The sequence below is a fragment of the Daphnia pulicaria genome, chromosome 4 (genome assembly GCF_021234035.1).
Source record: "Daphnia pulicaria isolate SC F1-1A chromosome 4, SC_F0-13Bv2, whole genome shotgun sequence".
NCBI lineage: Eukaryota > Metazoa > Arthropoda > Branchiopoda > Diplostraca > Daphniidae > Daphnia > Daphnia pulicaria.
The window spans coordinates 18892792-18900922 of NC_060916.1; the positions used below are offsets into that span (position 1 = coordinate 18892792).

The 8131-nt window shown below is 40.4% G+C and overlaps 2 long non-coding RNA genes across 2 annotated transcripts; one reads left to right on the forward strand and one right to left on the reverse strand.

Moving 5' to 3' along the window:
- Window positions 1–472: 472 nt before the first annotated feature.
- LOC124338475 lies at window positions 473–1616 on the reverse strand. Its single transcript, XR_006917849.1, has 3 exons — window positions 1481–1616; window positions 1324–1411; window positions 473–1259 (listed from the first exon to the last, which is right to left on the reverse strand). It is a non-coding gene; the product is annotated as an uncharacterized LOC124338475 (long non-coding RNA).
- A 421-nt stretch (window positions 1617–2037) lies between these two features.
- LOC124338561 lies at window positions 2038–3722 on the forward strand. The gene is made up of 5 exons (XR_006917873.1): window positions 2038–2130; window positions 2317–2549; window positions 2639–2778; window positions 2867–3004; window positions 3119–3722. It is a non-coding gene; the product is annotated as an uncharacterized LOC124338561 (long non-coding RNA).
- The last annotated feature ends 4409 nt before the right edge of the window (window positions 3723–8131 follow it).

The following is an 8131-nucleotide window of genomic DNA, read 5'->3' on the forward strand; positions in this document are numbered from 1 at the left end:
CGCAGACGGGATCATAGAGGGGTGTTCTTAATCGATAAACGGTGGTGTAGCGACCTGGGGGTGTTCCTAAAAAATTACAGTTTATAACTTTAAAAGATCTATTTTTCTTCTTCTTTAAAAAATTAGAAAAATTCTAGTCTTAACCGTTTCCAAGTATAGCAATGTTAGTAAGGGTAAGTGTTATCACGTATAGGGCCAGATGAAAACATGCAAAAGTGGGGAAATGTTCTTAACCCAGCTAGCACGAGTTCTCCCAGATAGTGAACAAAACACGAACACGTCAAAAATCTCCGCACACATTTTTTCCCTCGTTTTGTGAGTGAACATATCACTCTCAGTTCACTCCCAAAATGTATACTTTTTCTTACTGCTCACAAATCCCGCACAAATACGAACAAGCTAGTTTTATAATAATTTTGACATTTTTTACGTTTAATAAAACTGAATGATAAATTTACTCAAAAACACCAACTTTTCTTCTATGAATTGATTATGTATTGATATTCACTCAATTTTATTTTCCATGAGAAGTGGAAAAGCCACATAACGTTCACCTCCTTCTTCAGCCTCTTCACAATTAAAAACATTTGGTACAAGAAAAATTTTATGCAAAATGAATGCTACTGGCCATAGTTGTAAGGTAGGAGAAAGACAATCAACATATTTGATAGACAAAATTGAATTCGATTCAGAGCCTTTAATCCTTTCAACAAATAATTCCCAGCACTCCCGGAGAGATTTTTGTTCGTTACGAAGGTGGCCAAGAAGTTTCTTAACTCAGTAGCACCATCGACATCGTTGTCATCTACAAGGATTTCTTCAATATCAGCGTGATGGAAGTCTTGCTCGTTGACTTCATTCTTCTCAGTTGCATAGTCTGAGTCGCTGTCCGAAGAGTTGTACGTCGATGAATCACAGCTTTCTAAAGGGACACCTTCATCACTGACGACACTTTCCAAATCATATTCAGATTCTAGTCCTTCATAAAATGATTCGTGGCTTACAGTGCTCTGTCGAAGGCTATCATCCCTTTCTATTTGGTGAACGGAGAAAAACTCTACATTGTCATTGTTGGAGTCATCATAGGATATTTCCTCTTCATCGTCACCCATAAAGCCGCTCTCTGTCATAAATTCATCCCCCCCAGCTCACGTTCGTTTCTTCTTCAATGGCATTTGTCAAGGTGTGCAAAAAACGATGGCGCAGTTGACGGGGTTTGACATTTTCTTTCCTCTTCTTAAACAATTTTGACATGCCTACTAAAAAATGAAAGGTTAAAGAAAACCTTGAATAACAACGGTAGACAACTATTGTAATTATTACCTCCAACAGTCCTTGTCTTTCGCAAGTTTACAGAATGTTCTGAAAGAGCCAACTTATCCAGCCTCAATTGGACTCGCAACCTCTAAATCTAAAAGCAAACAGCACGAGTATTAAATCAGGTTTACATCTATGAGGTATTGTCTCCAATTGTTTGTACCTGAGGATGAGTTTATTTTTTACAGAACACTAAAAGCTCAATGGCTAGTTTATAGGAAGTATGATGTGTTTACTTTTTAGATAATCATAAAAAACACCTGTTCAAAATATTAAAAAAAATTTCATCAATATCATTTCCATGAATGACAAGTGCTGATTAAATTTTTTTACCTTACTTTAACTGCAACAATAAAGATCTCACAATCAATTAAGTCCAGGGCAATGTAATAAGTGCAGTTTTTAATGTAATGAAAGCCAAGCACTAATTTATACGTGTCAAAAAGGACTGATCCGGACGCCATTAAAAAATGCAACTGTAATTTTGACAAGTCCCAATTATCGATATTTAAGAAAATTGCAGTATTGACATGTTTGAAACGTAGAATTAAAAACTTAATTTTTTATACAATGTTTGAATCACCATTTACAACTTATTTCAAAATTATATAAAATTTAAAACAATTAACGAACTCATTAATTATCGGTGCAAAAGCAGAACTAATTTTTATAATTAAAAATTTTTCATCTGGCGACGTTGTTGTCTACTATAGCTTGTACGGAATTAGTAAGAAAGACTTGAACAAATGGCGGATTTGATCTCGTTAATGCCATCTAAAAATTGATTTTTTCACAATATTTCGCACAGAAAAGGTGAGAACACTTGTTACTTATGTAATGAATTACAACATATTTTGTTTTTCAGTCAAGAAATTTTAAGTGTATCGTAGTATATACTTTTGCTAAGCAAATGCCGGTTGATTATCATAAAGGCCACGCTACTTCTATACATTAGAGATGTTCACAATCGACAACTTACTGTATTTTATTTACAAATAGGATCTTGGAATGACTAAAACCGCCATTTCATGGAAGTATATATTAGCAGAATTGTTTGTGGAAGACAGAACAGAACTTGCAATAGTCTCAGAGCGGTGGACCATTGATGAGAATGTTCTTAAGTATCCGTCCAACTTGAAGGGACCAAAAAGGATGAAGAGCATAATGGATCATGTTATACCAGAAGATACCTGGACCGAGTATCAATACAGGAAGGAGGCTTAGAGTCATTGGTAAGTTCACTCATGAGTGACATTTTGCATTAACGATATGATGTTATATTCCTTTTCTGACACTCTGTGTTTATCTGATTTCAATATAGTCTCAGAGAGGTGGCCATTGCTTAGGATGTTCTTAAGTATCCGTCCCACTTGAAGGGACAAAAAAGGATGAATAGCATCATGGATCATGTAATACCAGATACCTGGACCGAGTATCAATACAGAAGGCTTAGAGTCATTGGTAAGTTCACTCATGAGTGACATTTTCATTAACGATATGATGTTATATTCCTTTTCTGACACTCTGTGTTTATCTGATTTCAATATAGTCTCAGAGAGGTGGCCATTGCTTAGGATGTTCTTAAGTATCCGTCCCACTTGAAGGGACAAAAAAGGATGAATAGCATCATGGATCATGTAATACCAGATACCTGGGCCGAGTATCAATACAGAAGGCTTAGTCTTTGGTAAGTTCACTCATGAGTGACATTTGCATTAAAGATATGATGTTATATTCCTTTGCTGACACTCTGTGTTTATCTGATTTTTAAAATAACTACATTTCAATTATTTCACTTTAGGTTACTGGAATCAGGCAAAAGAAATGGATCAACGTGCAGCTGAAAATGAATCTGACGGCTTGAAAACAACTCATGAAACAAGGAAGAAGAGTTTGTCGAGAAAACCTGCAATTTACTTTCCCAGTTCTTTTTTCCTTGGAAATTGCAAAAGAACACATTCTTCATCATCCAACGAGAATTCAAGAGCCATTGATCCAATTTCTCCAGTGATTTAATTGTTAACTCAATAGTCAATACGCAACTGTTGTGTTCAATTCTGACTTGGTGTTATCTTGTATGTCATGTGTTAACTAATATGTCATAAATGTGTTCTAATGGACAATATAATCAAGTTAAGTGCACTTTACGTATTATTTATTAAAAAATTACAACGACTAGCAGCAAATAATAGTACAGATTTTATTCCCTAAAAATGAACAAAATAGACCCAGTCCACGCACTGGGAAGGTCTTTTGTTCACTTTTGTTCGTGAACTGTTCACGCACTGAGGGCGGCAATAGGGAGGAAAATGTACACTCCATGTTCATGTACATTGTTCATGAACAGGGAGTTTTTGTTCACTGTTTGTTCACGAACTGTGCGAACTTTTGCTAGGTGGGAATTGGTTGATGGGTACTGCATAGCAAAGTAAAAAGTAGCTTACAGTTTCAATAAATAAAGTTTTTGTTTACTTGACCATTTTTGTTGGAATTTATTGATTCCTAATATATCGACCCTGATTCCAATAATATTCTTGTGTAATTTTTAGGGACCTAAACAGAGATCACTTTTTTTTTTACCCTCTCTCTATCCACTCTATCTATTGATCTCTACCTTACTTAGCCCCTAAACCAGCTATCACAGTAGCACATTTCATATATTTTACGTCAGTGTGTAAAAACAAGGGCAACAGAAACAACTAGTGCCACCTCTTTACTTATTCTTGGAAGTTGAACGGTCCGACACTTTAGATAATATCCTTAGGGCGTTAAAATTTTCCCAAGCTTCCGTTAAAGTCCGTGCTGCCATGTGCTGGTATCAGTATAGGAAGTAAAAAGTAAATCAGAACCACTTCATTGTCGATATTTATCATTTTTTAAACCTCTATAAGCTATTTTAGGGCTTGTTTCTGCGACAACATTTAGGTCAATTTTTCAGTTACGATTTTAAATAATCTAAAATCTGATAAACTTTATGAAATTCGGACTGTTGTTGGGCCCTTCTAGCTTCAGGGAATTATGGTAGCCTAGAAATTATGGTTATAGATACAAAGAAGAAAATTTTTTCATAACTTTTTTTATTTCTTTTTGTTACCTTAGTAATAGTTGAGGATTTTTTTAAATTAGCATATAGCTTGGTCTGTTTTCTTTTTTATTGTGATGATCCTGTGAATAAATGGATGCGACGACGTAAGTTGACGTAGAGTGGACGACGTAGGGGCATCATCGGGATGATGAGAAGAGAAAGACTCAGGTAGTGCGGGGCCCGGCGTTGAATGTAACGGCCAAGGAAGGAGAGACGAGCGTGCAAAGGGAAGAAGAAAAATGTGATTCGGAGAAAGAGACAGATGTGAGACGTTACATTTAGGGCATATTCTCATGGCATTCTTGTATTCAATTTTTGATTTTTTAGGGTCTTCAAAATAACCTGTTTTCCATTAGAAATCTAAATAATATTCTTTAAAATAATTATCCTCAATGGAGAATAAAAACATGAAAAGTAACGCTTTTTACATGTCTATGAATTCCTGCTTTTGGAAAAAAAAACTTTTTCCAATGTTTCAGTGACACCATGACAGTCAAATGTCATTGAGGCTGAAAAATCTCGTTAATAACGAGATTGTAAATGCTCGAAGCTTATTGAAGTTGTCAAAAATATTGAATAATATGAAAGCTACAAAAAAAAGAAAAATACGTTTGAAAAGAACATATAGATAATACGGAATAAATTACTAGGTCCATTAAGCCATCTTCCCATCTTCCATCTCCATCTTCCATTAAGCCATTAAGCCACGCCAGTTAAAACAAAAACAAGATGAAGCCAATGAGCTGGACGGGAGTCAGAGTTCTCCATTACTTTCACATTCAGAGTTCTCCATCACATTCACAGTTCAAAAAATGTTAATGGAAAACTTCTGGTGAACGAATAAATTAAACAGATCAGATTACAGTTAAAACCAGAGGTGGGCTAGCTCAGGCGGGGGTGAGCTTTTGAACAACAATCAGTCTAACGCTTATGAGGAGTTGCGGCCATCGCCCGCTGGCTCAGTGCAACCCGTGTGGCTTTCGGCGTGTCATAGATTCGGCGTGCCATAATAGAAGCGTCCTGTCCTTAATTAGAGTAGTCCATGCTACATTCTGATTTTCAAAGTTGCACCAGCACCACTTGGCTGGCACTGGCACTGGCACTGGCTCCTAACTCCTGTTCGACTGTTTAAGGGTTTCTAGAAGTGGAAGCATTGGAAAGAAGAAGAATTTCATTTATAACACGTGTAATGAAATGTACTATTGCAACTCCACGGCTACCCCCACCAACACCTTATTATCGACTATCTCCCCCATGTGGGTCATATGCCTGGTCAATTTTTGTACTACTAATCGTTCTTGGTGGCGTAGTCTTTGTATACGCTTTATTATTTCACATAATATCCCTGCAAAACGCTTCAAAGGATAAAGAGCTATAATCCATGTGAAACTCAATCAATCAATCAATCAAAGGATATCTAAAGCAGAGGCGCCGACCCACTACTACATGGCCCAAGTGATCACTGTTAAATAAAGAAAGGGATAACTCGAGCCGTCTCATTGAAAAGTAATCGTCTGTGTATTACGTGGGACCGTACCACCATCCTTACCACATCCTTACGTCGCCCACTTAGATAAGGATTCTTTGCCTCTGTATTTACCTCAATAATCCAGGAGAACTTTAGCACAGGGGCTAAACACATTATAGTAGGGAGAATGAATGAGAGAGATGTCGCACATACGTAAGTACGATGACGGCGTATGACTCGACAGAGAAGGAAAGGAGTAGGAAGTACGTCGAATGCGGGGTTGCCATCAGCCATAGTTGGTCGGAACAGTTAACACTTCCCCTCGATCCAACAAGACAACAGGCACAGATAACAACAAGCAGACAAGAAGCACAGGTAACCTGGCGCTTTAAGGATAAAATCAAGAAGTGAAGTACGGAGGATTTTGAGACACAAAAGAACTGAATTATAGATTGTTTTTAATTGATTGTTGATGGCCTCTGGAGGACTCCGATCCTGAGACGGTTGAGTTCGAATGCCGGTGCCGGCAGTGGCTTCGTAAGGATGTCGGCGAGCTGGTCGTTGGTGGTAACGGAGACTACGTTGACCTCTCCGGCCTGGATTTGCTGGCGGATGTAGTGATACTTGACCCCAATATGCTTGGTTCTGTCGTGGAAGACCGAATTATGCATCATCAGGATTGCGCTCTTGCTGTCACAGTGGAGCGGTGATGAAGTGAGCTGTTGGATTTCTAGTTGATTAAGGTCTTCGCGTAGCCACACGATTTCTCGGCATGCGAGTCCGGCAGCGTAGTATTCCGCCTCGGCAGTTGATTGGGCTACGGGTTTCTGAAGGTGGCTCTGCCATGCTATAGGACCGCCGTTCAGAAGGAAGACTAGACCGGTCGTCGATCGACGAGTGTCGGGGCAGCCGGCGTAGTCCGCGTCCGCGTATCCAAGGAGGCGATTGAGGTCATGTTTTACGTCCAAGTGACCTGCCAGCTGGTTCGATGTTCCGCCGTCAGAGAAAAACAGTCCGTATTCCTGTGTTCCAGCCAGATAGGCCAGGATTGTCTTGGCGGCCTTCCAATGAGACTTGCCAGGGTTCTGACAGTGGGGAGATACTGCAATGACAGCAAAGGCGATGTCGGGGCGGGTCATACCCATTGCGTACAGCAAGCCGCCGATAAGTGCTCGATATTGCGTTGACTCAGTGTTGTCTGTGGGACTATCTGTAGCTGGTGTTCTGGTGAGGCGTGAGAAAGGGTCAGCTGGGATCCTTGATGGATTGCAGTTTGTCATCCTGAACCTTTTCAGAAGGACCTGGATGTAGCGGGATTGAGTCACGTAGATCGTCTTGTTGGGTCGGTCTCTTGAGATTTCGAGGCCGATGAAACTGTTGGCTGGGCTGAAAGTCATCTCGAAGTGTGTTTTGAGGAATTCAATAATGGCTCGTACCTTTATCGTCGACCTGCTTGCGATCAGGCCGTCATCGACCCAGATCCCTATTACGATGAAGTCGTTCGGGTCCTCGCTGCGGCTGTAGTAGAGGCAGGGGTCCACGTCTGAGCGGACCAGGCCGAACTTAGTAAGGAATGAATCGAATTTCTCGTTTCACTTCCGTGGTGACTGCCGTAGGCCGTACAGCGGCTCGTGGAGGCGGCAGACCAGATTTTCTTCCCCTGGCTTAACAAAGCCTTCTGGCTGCTGCACATACAACTCTTCCTCCAGATCACCATAGAGGAATGCGGTTTTTATGTCTAGCTGATGGAGCTCAAGGTCTAGGGACGCTGCGATGGAGAGAATGATCCTGAGCTAGTCATGTTTGATTACCGGAGAGTAGATCTCATCCTCGTTGAAGTCCAGTCCAGATACCTGGGAGAAGCCCTTCGCAACAAAGCGGGCCTTGTAAATGTCCTCTTGCTGACCGTATCCTGGTTTGAACTTAAATGTCCATCGGCTTCTGATGACGGGGTGATCCGGGGGAAGTCTCACTATTGTCCAGGTTCGATTTTTGATTAGAGAATTGATCTCCCTGTCTACAGCTGCCGACCAAAAGGGGGCGTCGTCGCTTGCCATTGCGTCGCGGTACTGATCTGGTTCGTTGTAGGTGAGTGCTGAGGCGGCCGTGGTGCTGTTGAGGTCTTTCTCGATACGAGCCTTGACTCGAGCGGATCGCCGAATTTCGTTGACTAACGATAGAGGCTGCAGTGAAGAGAGGGTCGGGTGTTTCTCGATAACGATTCGGTCTTTTCCGAAGTCCGTTGATTTGCTTTGTCGTGT